Source organism: Monodelphis domestica, chromosome 3 (assembly GCF_027887165.1).
Source record: "Monodelphis domestica isolate mMonDom1 chromosome 3, mMonDom1.pri, whole genome shotgun sequence".
NCBI lineage: Eukaryota > Metazoa > Chordata > Mammalia > Didelphimorphia > Didelphidae > Monodelphis > Monodelphis domestica.
Genome location: NC_077229.1, coordinates 214,936,821 through 214,950,200, shown reverse-complemented (window position 1 = coordinate 214,950,200; position 13,380 = coordinate 214,936,821).

The following is a 13,380-nucleotide window of genomic DNA, read 5'->3' as shown; positions in this document are numbered from 1 at the left end:
TTAGAACTGGAAGGGACCTGGAGGTCCTCTTGTCTATTCATCTCATTTTACAAATAAGGAGATTAAAGACAAGTGTAATAAAGTGACTTGTTCAAAGATAGACAAGGAGTAAAAAAAAGTCAAGATTTCAGCTTAGGTTATCTATTTTCTTTTCACTATACTATGTTTCCAAATCACAACCATATTTAGAGGAGGAAAGAATTCATTGAAAAAGCATTCTTTGCAAGTACAAATCTATCTTCCTTAAATTCATCAGAAGTGATCTTTAACTTAAAGAATTACCTAAATATCCCAGAAGTTTATTGACTTGACCACCAACCATCATCACCCAGTTTATGAGCCTTTAAAGGAAAACTAAAATCAGCGCAGCTTCAAGGCCAGCATTTTATCCAATGTGCCACATTGCCTCTCTGCCCTAAATAAAACATTCAGGAAATAAGAACATTTAGGACTGATAGAAATATAATAGCAACATTCATTTACATTCTAAATCCATTTTGTTTTTCTGGAACTCATCCCTTTTTGTCTTAGAAGTAAACATGAAGATGGTACAAGTAACATGTTTTCTATGTATTTAAGACATTCTGTTACAAAAGTATCATCCTAAAAGTGATCAGGAGATTGGTTTTTAAACCATTATAGCTTAACAAAAAACTCTCCCTTTATGGGTTCTCTAGTTAGGTCTAATAACCTCTCTTTTCCACCTCTACAGAATAGCAAGGAATAATAGGCCAAATACATCCCTCCATTCATTCAAATAGCCTCTGAGAGGGTGAGAAAAGAAAAATACATGATTTCATCTTTGCATGAACTGTAGATTGATTCCCATAGAAAATGATCCAGCTCTGGGTATAATTTGGAGGAGCTATCTTTAGCCAAGCAGATTAGTATCAGAATTATTTCCTCTTTTTAAGTGACAATCCTGTCCATGTCTGGTTTGCAGTGGGTTGATAGAGCCTAAGGGGAAAGCCTTCACTCTGCTTTTCAGCCCTTCCTGTCCTCTCATCCTTGAATTGTTATTAAAAATATAGCTGAAAGGCTCTTGGCCAAGTTAATAATCCTAAATTTGACTCATTCTTTTCTTACATCTGCTAGTCCAGACAATGCCATTCTTGTTTACTGGTCCTTTAAAACACGCACACACACACACACACACACACACACACACACACACACACACACACACACACACACTTTCTTTTTCTTTCTTTCTTTCTCTTTCTCTCTCTGTCTTTCATGATAATTTTATGTCAATACCAGAATCCAAAAGGAAAAAAGGAAGGAAGGAAGGAAGGAAGGAAGGAAGGAAGGAAGGAAGGAAGGAAGGAAGGAAGGAAGGAAGGAAGGAAGGAAGGAAGGAAGGAAGGAAGGAGAGAGGGAGGGAGGAAAAACATTTAAGAAAGGAACATTTCAGTTTTCAGTATCAAAGAGGCTTTTTGTGTAATTAAAAGCAATTAAAGAAAGCATTTAAACTGTGAAAGTTATCAGGACTAAGAAAAAAGAACATTAAAAAGGCAAAACAACTCCAAATTATATTATTTAGTTCATGTCAGGTATGTACATGACATAAAGCCAATGCCAGTTTGAAGTCAAGGAGCAGCCTTCCTAATAATAATAGTCAAAAACAGCAGACAGAGACAATTGCACATACCAAGACTGTCTCCAAAATTTCATTTGAAGAGGCAGGGCATTTCAGGGAACTAGCTCTGCATCAAATACCAAACTTCAAGGATGTGCAATCTTTGTCCTCTGACAACTACTGGAAGAAAGAAAAAAAAAGATCATTAAAGTTTGTGTCATTAACATTTTCTTATCCACAAAATGGGTATAATAATAAACTACTATCAAATTTTGCCAAAAATAATGAAAGAAATTACATCAAAATTTCTTCAAAGGGATGTTTAATACTGTAATCTATAATAAAAAAAATTTTTTTCCAAATAAGACTACATTGCCAGTTTCTTAGCCCTAAACAGAAAATGCATTTGGGTACCATGCTTCTACCCTTAATAAGAGTGAATTATTATCACTAACTGTTCTATAAATATCTGTTTTCCCCATTTTTGTGAATCTGGACTCAAGAAAAATCCTTTCCTGATCACATAGGGATTTCCAAGACATGAACCCAGAAAAAGAGAATAACTACAATGAATATAGAAAACCTCAAAGAAAACAAAACTTAGCTAATAATTAACTAGAATTCCTGTGAGAAATGAAGTAAAAGTTAAAATATTATCTTGTAAGTGAAATGAAAACATTATTTCACAGAAGAAATAATAGGGAAAAAATTGGGGTTTTGTAGAAGACTTAAAAAGAATATTAACAGCTAAGCACAAGAAGTATGAAATCTTTTTTCAAAGTAACAGACTTTAAAATTACAATGTGCCAGACTAATGCTCAGTGAAACAAGAAGACACACAAAAACAAAGTAAAAAAAAAACTAGAAAAATGAAACAAAAATATTTAGATCTCCTATCAAAAATAACTTATCTTGAAAACAGGTTATAGAAACCTAATTTAGGAATCTTGAGAGAAAAGTTCCTGAACATCATATTTCAAGAACTTATGAAAGAATAAATGTCCAAATCTATTAGATCAGAAAAGAAAGAGAAAAGGGGAAATAGCTGCTGGTTCCTCTTGAAAGAAATTCATCAATGAAAACTTCCAGTTATGTCAAAATCCAGAGCTTCCAAGAAAAAGAAAAAAAATCTATAAGCAGCTAGATAGAAAGAATTTATAAAGGTACTGAGAAGCTAGAGTCAGGATTATGTGGCCACAGCTACTATAAAGTAAAGGAATGTCTTGGAATGTCCAAGAGGACATAAAAAAGTAAGTTGCTTTGGAAAATTAAAGAGGACTATGCACAAATTATTTAGATTTTAATGAAATAAATGTGTCCTCTCATAACCCTATTGCCCTCAAGGGTCATAGAGGAAGTTAAACAAGACAACAGGCATGGGAATTATTCTCTTATTTTTGTGTGGTATTAAAACAAGAAAAGAAAGAGAGGAGGAATGATTGTTAGTTGTGCAAGTAGAAGATTATACAAATAAGGAAGAATGGAGGCATGGATGTCATTTGACCTGTATTTTCATCTGAATCAAAGGAAAGAAAGAATGGTAAAAGAATTGTGATCAGTGTCTGCTTTAGAAAAAGGAGAAAAGAGGGGCAGAGGAGCAGAATTAGAACACATAAATATAGATCCTGGGTGTTACATACACCCTTCTCTTACTGTCTTCTTTTTTGAAAAAAGAGAGATCATACCAAAGAGAGGAAAACATATAACATAATATAATGGAGCAAAATGTACAATGATCACAACTGTGAATGTGAATGGGATGAACTCACTCCTAAAAAGAAAGAGGATAGCAGACTGCTCTCCAGAAACTAGAATTCAATAATATATTGCTTGCCAAAAAAATACTTGAACTATAAAGATTCCCGGGTGAGGGGGGGTGTTGGGAGGGCATCTAAGTGCTCAGTGGATTGAGAGCCAGGCCTAGAGATGGGAGGTCCTGGGTTAAAATCTGGACTCAGATACTTCCTAAACTGTGTGATCCTGGGCAAGTCATTTAATCCCCATTTCCTTGCCCTTACCACTCTTCTACAATGAAACCAATACACAGTATTGGTTTTAAGATGGAAGGTAAGGGTTTTAAAAAGAAAAAAAAGAAAATGCACGGAATTGGGGTACTGAATATCTTATCTGAGGAACAGTTAGGAGGTTGAGTTCCTCTGCATAACAGAGTACATAGAAGAGAGCAAGACTATAAAGGGAAAAAGAGACCAAATTATAATCAGATTGTGTTTAAAATATCATATTCAGTTCTAGACACCACATTTTGGGAAATATATGGATAAACAGGAAAGTTCACAAAGGAGTTACACCATGATGATAAAGGACTTTAAATTCATGCTATGTGAGTTTTCTAAGAATTCTAGCAGTTTCTTAGTTTGGCATAATCTACCTTTGCTACAATAAAATCCCTGTTAATTGGGGATGAGAAGAAAAGACTCATGGGAATCACGATAACTATATCTTTAAATAACTGAAAGCCTGTCATATAGAATAAAGACTCAAGTTATGTTTGGCCCCAATGGACAGAACCAAGAACAATGTTTCATAAACAGGGAAAATTAGGCTTGAACTATTGAAAAGTACTTTACCATTTAGAGCTATTGAAAAATGAAATGGGCTGCCTTGCTAAGTAATGGTCTATTACTCAATTGAGGTCTCCAAACCAAGACTCTATGACTACTTAAATATGTGTTATGGGGAATTTCTATCAGGTTTGGGCTGGACTAGAGGGCCACTAAAGCCTTTCAACTTCGAAAAGGCATATAATGTGGTACAGGAGAAATAACTCTGTTCTTAGAGTTAAAGGAACTGGGTTCAAATCATCTCTAACTACACATATAAACTTGTGTGAATGACTTGATATCTCTGAAATTCAGTTTCCTCTTTTGTGAAATAGGGGATTAAACTAGATGGCCTCTGAGTTCCTTCTAGCTCTAGCTCTGAGGTCCTCTGATTATGCTCTGGTAAAGAGCTCAAAAATGAATGAATAAAAACCATGTTTATTAAGTACTTACTCTGTGCAAATAACTGTGCTGAGTACTGAGGTTATAAATACAAAAACAAAGACATTCTCTACCCTGAAGAAAGCACATTATCATATGGAGAGACATTACTATGGGGAGACAAGGCCAGGGAGGCTTATTTCAGTTTGGAAAGTAATGGCAATACTGAGTGGAGTTGTTGGGCAGTAGATTGCTCACTGTTTCCAGAAATTATGACAGAGTTGATTTGATTAAGGAAAGTCATGAGGAAAAGGCATTGGAGAAAGCAAAATGACTGGTACAGAAGTAGAAGGAATAGACACATACGAAAAAAAAAACCAGAAGGAAAATATAGATGACAGAACTAGGAAGCAGAAAATAAAAAAAAATAGAAATGCAGTTGTCATAACATCTCTTTTTTAATGATATTGTATTTTTCCCAATAATTTATAAAAACAATCATAACTTCTGACTAAAGAGAATTTGATAATAAGAAAAAGAACAAAGCTATTATTTAGCATTTGTGAGGGTTTGTAATAAAATAATAAAAAAATAAGCTAAAATGTTAATAAATCGGTATTCCTAACCAATATTCAACCTTTTAGTTCAACTTCTGTCAAATAACATTTGCAGGTGCAATATTTGGCAGAGAGCAGAATATGAAAATTAAATATTTGTTGCAGCTTTAATATTATCAGTGCCTCATATCTATCTCTGACCCAGACTTGTTTCCATGCAGAAGAATTATGTGCTTTGCACTTCTAATCTCCCTAGAGTACTACAGGAACACATTTTCTTATGGATAATTCCCTTTACATTTCTAAAGTCTCTTTGAGAAAACTACCTGGCTTTCTGACTTGAATGGGAAAGTAACATAACATGACCCACTTAAGGTGCTACCATCATTTTCAGACCTTATTTAGGGACTAATAATCAGCCTGGAGACCATCCATACCAAATATGCTAGCAAGAATACTGGATCAGAAAGCCTAGGCTCCAACGTCCAATTTTGAAACTGAGTATCCTTTTTTGGTCTCAGCTTCCAGGTGATGTGTTGGATAGAGTTCTAGTCTGGGTTCAGTAAGAGCTGAGTTCAAATTTGGCCTTAGATATTTACTAGCTTTGTGACCCTGGGCAAGTCATTTAACCTCTGTTGCCTCAGTTTCCTCATCTGTAAAATGAAGATGAAGATCATAAAAATACCTACAACTCTGAATTATTTTGAGGATCAAATAAGATAATAATTGTAAAGTACTTAGCATAGTACCATGCACATAAGTGCTATATAAATGTTAGCTATTATTATTATTCTGTCAAATGAAGGAGCTAGATCAAGAGTTTTTAACATTGTGTGTGTGTGTGTGTGTGTGTGTGTGTGTGTGTGTGTGTGTGATAGATCATGTTGGAAGTCTGGCAGAATAAAATGTTTATATGCAGAATAAAATGTTTAAATGCATAAAATAAAATATGGAGGATAACAAAGGAACTAAATTCTAGTGAAAAAAATTATCCATCCAACTTGAAGGACTCTCTGAAATATATCCAAGGGCCATAAGGAGGCAATACCTCTTTTAAAAATCTTAATAATGGGTGTAAGATATTAGTCCACATCTAATTTCTATCAAAACTGCTTTCTAATTTTCCCAACAATTTTAACATATAATGAATTATCTCAAAAACTAGATATTTACTTTTGTCAAACATAAGATTACTATAATCTTTTATAAATGTTTGCTGCATGACTATTCTGTTTCACTGATCTATTTTTCTATTTCTTAGCCAGTGACAGATAGTTTTGATAATTGCTATTAATAAATTTAAAATCTGGGACTGCTAGACCTCTTTCTTCTCCATATTTTTCATTAATTCCTATAAAATTCTTGACCTTTTCTTTTCCAAATGAATTTTGCTATTATTTTTCTAATTCAATAAAATAATTTAGTAATTTAATTGTGATGGGATAGAATAAGTAGATTAGTTTAGTTAGGGTTGTCATTTTAATTTTATTGGTTCTGCCTACCCATGAACAATTATGATGAACAGGTTAATTTTTAATGGAAAGACCCACACAAAGTTATGCAGAATGAAATAAGCAGAACAAGAGAACATTATATGCAGCAACAGAATTATTGTTTGAAGAATGACTTGTATAGGTTCACCTCCAGAAAAAGAACTGATAAATAGAAATGAGCAAGACATAGTTTTATATATGCATATATCTTTTTGTCAAATGATGCCATCTCTATTGGTAAGAGGGAAGTAAAGGAGTAGCAAATAAGCAAATTAATTAATTACTTTTTTCTTTAATATATACTTAAAATCTGGTCCCTAGGACTCTAAATCTCAGCATCCCACTTTCATTCTCATGTTACATCCTTACATTTTGGAGATAAAGTTTGTGTGTGACCCCACCCCTCACTCTTTTCATGCAAATGAGGCTAGGAAAACTTTTCTTTACTAAGGTTTTTACTTTTGTTCTTTTATTTCTTTAACTTGAAGTGATAATTAATAAGTCTTATAAAATATACTTGGAGTTATTGGGTATTAATTTTAATCTTACATTAATAAATGACCTTAAGATCCCAGATACATCTAGATCTAGATTCTAGGGAAAGGATTTGCTTTCCTCCCAAAACAAGAACCCAGTGCTAGGAAACAACCATATAAGGAAAAGTCAACAAGAATTTTTTAAGCATTGACTGTTTGCTAAGTACTGTGCACTGAGGATACAAAGAAAAATAAAAAATACTCCTGGTCTCAAGGAACTCAAATTCTAACAGGAAAGATAATGTGTAAATGCTGGGTCCAGAAAAGATACAGAAAGTAAATAGAAAGAAACCAAAATTTCTCTAATAAAGGAAAAAAGAAAATCACTAAGATCAAAAGTATTTTGCCTAATTTTTATATGATTCTCCACCTCCACTGAAAATTTCCCTAGATACACTAAGATTACATTTGATTTTAGCAGAACCACTAAACTTGAATTATATATATAATACCCATTTTGTTTAACCCACAAGTGCCATATCAGTGGATAACAGTTCTGTTTCCTAAGTCATTTCTAATAAGTGTCAGCAATAACAACAGGAAGAAAAAGAGGGCCCAAAGACTCGAAATAGATACTCTTCGTTTTTTTTTGGGGGGGGGGAGGATGAGGAATAAACAGGTGTAGGTTGGGGAGGACACTGTCAGACTCCATGGCCCTAATTTCTACTCCTTTCAATGCAACAAGCATTTATTAAGCCTCAACTACATGCTAGGCAATGTTCTAGGTAATGAGGACATAGAGAACAGGCCTTGTCTTGTAGGAATTTACATTTTACTAGAATGAGGTCAAACTCAAATAGAAAGAAGTGCTACTAATTTGCCCCTAATATTTCTGCTGGTTACATTTTGACTGAGTTTTACATTTCACTGTTATCTATATGTTACTGTATTTTTATTTATTTTGCTAAATATTTCCCATTCTAGTGTGTCACATGTTTAATTCCTGTTTTCATGGGAATTATGACTTGTGCACTGATAAGAAAATGCACAATTTTAGGAGAACATAGCAAAAACTGAGAGAATGGGCATATGGGCATAGTGTAGACAGAGTTTGAGATATAGACTAGAGAAGAAAGAGGAACCTAACAATTTTCTCAGTCTGGTAGGAAGAAAAGTCCTTTGTAGTGTGAAAAATGAAGAAGAGTGGTGTAGGAGTCTCTAGGAGAGAAGGGAAGGTTTGGGATGATTGCCTTAAGAAGTGAAATAGTCAATCAATGGTTTTTCTTTGAAGGGTTGAAACTAGACAGAAGAGGATAAAAGGAGCCCAAACACTAGGTCCCACTGCTGGAAATCCCAATCTTGCAATAAACAACATATTGAATATCCACGTACTGGCATATCCTCCTTCTTTCACATTTCCCAGTGCCTGCGAAGCTCCACTTCCCTGATATGGGAGGATCTCATTTTATGCAACCAATCTGTTCCAAGACTGGGTAAGTTGAAAATAATGCATAACAACAAACCCTATTCTTTAATCAGTATTTCTTTTAAGGATATGCCTAGGCAATTTAACACTTTCTCGAAATTATCAGAGCTGCTGGCATTACTATTCTTATGCTTCGGAGCCATCATTATTAACTAAATAGTGTTAATGAAACAAAGAGAAGCATCACTCTGATGGAGACATGACTTGTTACAAGTGAGGACTCTGGACAACTCTGATTCAAGAGCTAAGGTTTGGCACAAAATAATATAATGACTCACACTAAGACTTCAAAGCAAGAATGAGTGTGATTGGATGGATTGTTGTGAGGCTTTGCACCACGAATTTTTTATATGAATTTTTCTATTTTTTGGATTGCCATTTGCGCACATCTGAATTTGCCTGTGTTGAACTCATTAAAAACAAGATCCTCCTGTATACTCTATTCAAGCTAGACACTTCACTAGAATTTTTTTTCCAGTAGTTCGTTCAAGCTAGTTTATAGAGCTCCTAAGAGCTGATTGTTAAATTTTCAGAATGGATTTTAACACTTCAGGAATCAGCAAATATTACAAATCTGAGTTTGATTTATTGCTTTGTTAATTGTCTAGAATTAAGTGATGGGAAAAAAGTTAATATGGCAGATTTAAAGTTAAAAGCACATCATGTTACTCTATTATAAAAATGAATTATAGGGAAAAAAAGTTTAGAGTAATAATACAGGTATAACCCAGTGGAATTGCTTATCAACTCTGGAAAGGGGAGGGAGAAAACATGAATCTTAACCATGGAAAAAATATTTTTTTAAAATTTTCTAGAAAGCATATTATGTACACATTTTTTCTTAGAGATTTCATTGTTAATATTTACCAGCACACTATTAATTTCATCATACCTTTCCTCCCTGCTCCCAGAGTCTTCAGCTCTGGACAACTCATCACCTCCTTAGGTCTTAGCAGAGCAGGTAGTACCAGTTTTTATGATCACAAAATTCCCTGACATGATAACCATCTCAGGAAGAGCTAGACCCAAAGAAAAGGGGGGCACCCCCACTAGCTTCCTACCAGATATCTTTACCCTGTCTATACAAGGTATAATTAGAAAGTTTTGCCTTCCCAGATTCAGGGTCAAATTCAATAGAAATATTGTCTAGTTTTGTGGAAGGCAGAGAAGGAGAAGAAAGAGGGAGTCCTATGTAACAGCTGAATCCAAGCTCTAGCATAGGCTCACCCTTGACATCAGGCTCCCATTTAGTTATAGTCCGTGCCTTCCTTACCAAAGAGCCCTATGCTACAATATCCTCAAAACCAAGACAGAAAGGGTTAGGATACAAGCTACAGAATCTGATTTCCATCACATCTGTCACCATGCTGTTAAATATTGGGACCATTAAAATAATATAAAGGTAATATGGAGAACCAGGTATCCTGTGGTCCTCACCCAAGTTCAGATAGCTGAAACATAAAGTCTCCTCTGTGAAGGAGCTAGGCTGTTGTTTCTCCCTCATGTATGTACCTATACGTTCACACAACATATACACATTCATCCTAGGCAGAGCCCCCTTAGGTGGCTGAGTAGCACACGACAAGTGGCCCTCTCAATAGCAGTCACAGTGAATTGCCCTATTGTTGGCATCTTGTTGCAGGGGGGGAAATCTGTCATTCTCTTAGTGGTGTGCTGCTTGGAGGGTGATCTTAATTAAACTGTAAAATGTCAAACAGTGGTAAGAAGGCAGATAGCCCTGTGGGGAGTGAGGATGAATCAAGTTTATTAGTCACTGAGCAGCAGGCTGGTAGTCCTTCCCTCCAAAAGGAAAGAATTCAAAAAGGAAGCTAATACTGAACTAAATAGAAAGGCACTGTCATTTCTGCACAGTTCACTTCTATCTCCTAAAATATGTAAACAAAATTTTTCAAAAACAACATAATGAGCCAGCAGCTCCTGAAAATCAAAAGCAAGTTGGTTTGTAGGAAAAGCAATATCATTAAGATTTTCTTTCAATAAGCGTCTAACTTATCCACTGATATTTGAATCTAAGTGGGAAGGGTATATTTAGTTTTGAGGCTGTTGTTGTTTTTTCCTGATTTTAGGCTAAGAAGCCTATGTGTAATAATAAATAATAAACGATACATGCAGATTGCTGGTGGTACTTGAAAAACCACTCCTGAGAGAGTCAGTCTCTATTAATGGCATTGCTGTTCCTGCAATCTAAGATGCAGGTGCTGGTGATCCTGTGTCCAAAACTACTACTCAGTGGTTTTGGGAGGATGATAAAATAAAACTAATAAAAATAATGCGAACAGCAGCAATAATAACATGGCTTGTGTGCCATGAGTGGAACTTTACATGTATATAAATATGTAGACATTATATGGTACAGCTCAGTGGCACAGTGGATAGAGTGCCAGGTCTGAAGTCAGGAAGACTCATTTTCTGGGGTTCAAATATAGCCTCAGATACTTCCTAGTTGTATGATCCTGGGCAAATCACTTAATCTTGTTGGCCTTGGTTGCTTCATCTGTAAAATGATATGGAGAAGAAAATGGCAAATCTCTCCATTATCTTCATGAAGAAAATCCCAAATGAGGTCATAAATAGTTGCACATGACTGAAAAATGACTGGAGACACAAGACAATATTACATTGATATAGAGACCAGTATTAGGGAAGGGAAAGGAAGCTTGATCACATTTAGATAAATAATAGAATGATAGACATAGATGGTAGATAGATAGATAGAGAGATAGATAGATAGATAGATAGATAGATGTATATATGTATATATTATATACTCCCATTTTATAGATGAAGAAACTTAAGCTAAAAGGATTAGACTCCATATAATATCATCTACTTTGCAGGACTGATATTATAACCAAATGAGATAAAATATATAAAACACTTTATAGTCATTAAAGCACTATATGAGTTTGGATTTTTATTATTATTATATAGTACATGATATTTATGAAGTGCTTTTCAATGGCATATTTATTATTTAGTCATTTTCAGATCCATTTATTCATATTTCATTCACTGAACATTAATTATGCTCCTACCATGTGAAGTGGGGAGAACATTTCTAACCAGGCATTCTATAAGCATCTTAAATTCAACCTGTCAAAAATAATGCACAATCTCTCCCAACCCACACAATCTCGTTCTGTTTCTTAACATCCATATCACTGCTAAGGACAACATTTTACTTCTATTTATCCAGGCTTACTATTATCAACTCCTCACTCTTATTCACCTCACCCAGTCAGTTACCAAATCTGGTCAATTCTGCCACCAAACCTCTTTCAATTACCCTCTCTTCTCTCTACGTACCTAGCCACTTAACACAGTGCCTGGCACATGGTTAGCATTCAATTAATTCTTGCTGGTTCATTTCAAAAACTCCAACCCTAGAAGTAAATAAATCATCTAATCACATTGTATTTGCATAGTATTTTTATAATTTTCAAGACAAATTCAAACACAAACACATTGATTTTCACCTATAAGGCAGATGGACATTTTTAGATGAGAAACTGAGAGCGAGGATTTATGATTTGCCCATAGTTATATAGTCAGCTAATGATAGATTTCAGAATAGAACACAGACCTCTAATTCCTAGGGAAACAATGTCCCATGGTCCATGCCAATGAGATGCAAAACATTTTTCAAAAATTTAGCAATGGGAATCATTATCTTCATCAACATGATATATTTTGTTAGCTTACTCTTCTATGGCATGATTCACAAAACCTTAGAATCAAAGAACTTTGGAATTAGAAAATAACTGAGATATTACCTAGCTAATTCCAACCATTTTACAGATGAGGAAACTGAGACCCAGAATGTTAAGTGAGTTATATAAGTCACAGAGCTAGAGAGAGGCAAAGCCAAGACTAGAGTATGGGTTTCCAGATTCTTCATCCAATGTTATTTTCAATATATTTCATTTCCTCTCCTTTGACAAAAAGGCAAAACAGAATGATGCTTAATTTAGAAATGTAACTTTAGGTCAAATTCCAGTTTTCATCTAGTATTTTTTCATCCTCAAAGGAAATAATGGGGGAAAGTAGCAAAACTGGATAGTAATAATAGCTATCGTTTATATTTTAAAGTTTGTAAAGCACTTGGCACATGTTATCTCTTTTGAATTTCACAACAATTCTATTAGGTAAATGTTATTATTATTCTGATTTTACAGATGAGGGAAACTAAGGATGAAAGAAGTTAGCAAGGCAGCTAGGAGGCTCAATAGGCAGAGAGCCAGACCTGGGAATGGGAGATCCTGGTTTCAAATTTGGTCTCAGACATTTCTTAGCTGTGAAAACCTGAGCAAATCACTTAACCCAACTTTCTACCCCTTACTGATCTTCTGCCTTGGAACCAATGCTTAGTATCATTTCTAAGACAGATGGTAAGAGTTAAAAAAAAAATTAGACCCAAAGCCACATAGTTTTTCAGAATCTGATACCAAATTTAAACTTGGGCCTTCCTGACTCCAAGTCTGACATCATATCAACCACTTAGATTCATTTAAAAAATTAAAAAAAAACATTTTCTATTTATCTTTCAGTACTGGTTCCCGAGGATAAAGAAGATTACTATTTGGTGGGACCTAGGAAAGAACATCTGAAAGATAGAAGGTCAGAGGCTCCGAGGTCAATTAGTCTGACCTACACATGATCCATATAAGAAGATAGCAGCAAAGTTGCTCAGTGGATAGAGTTCTGGGTCCAGAAATTAGAAGACCTAGGCTCAAATCCAGCCTTAAATGCTTCTGAGCTGTGTGATCCTGGACAAGTCACTTAACCTCTGATTGACTGACAAAAGCATTCACTGGATCCACTAGAAA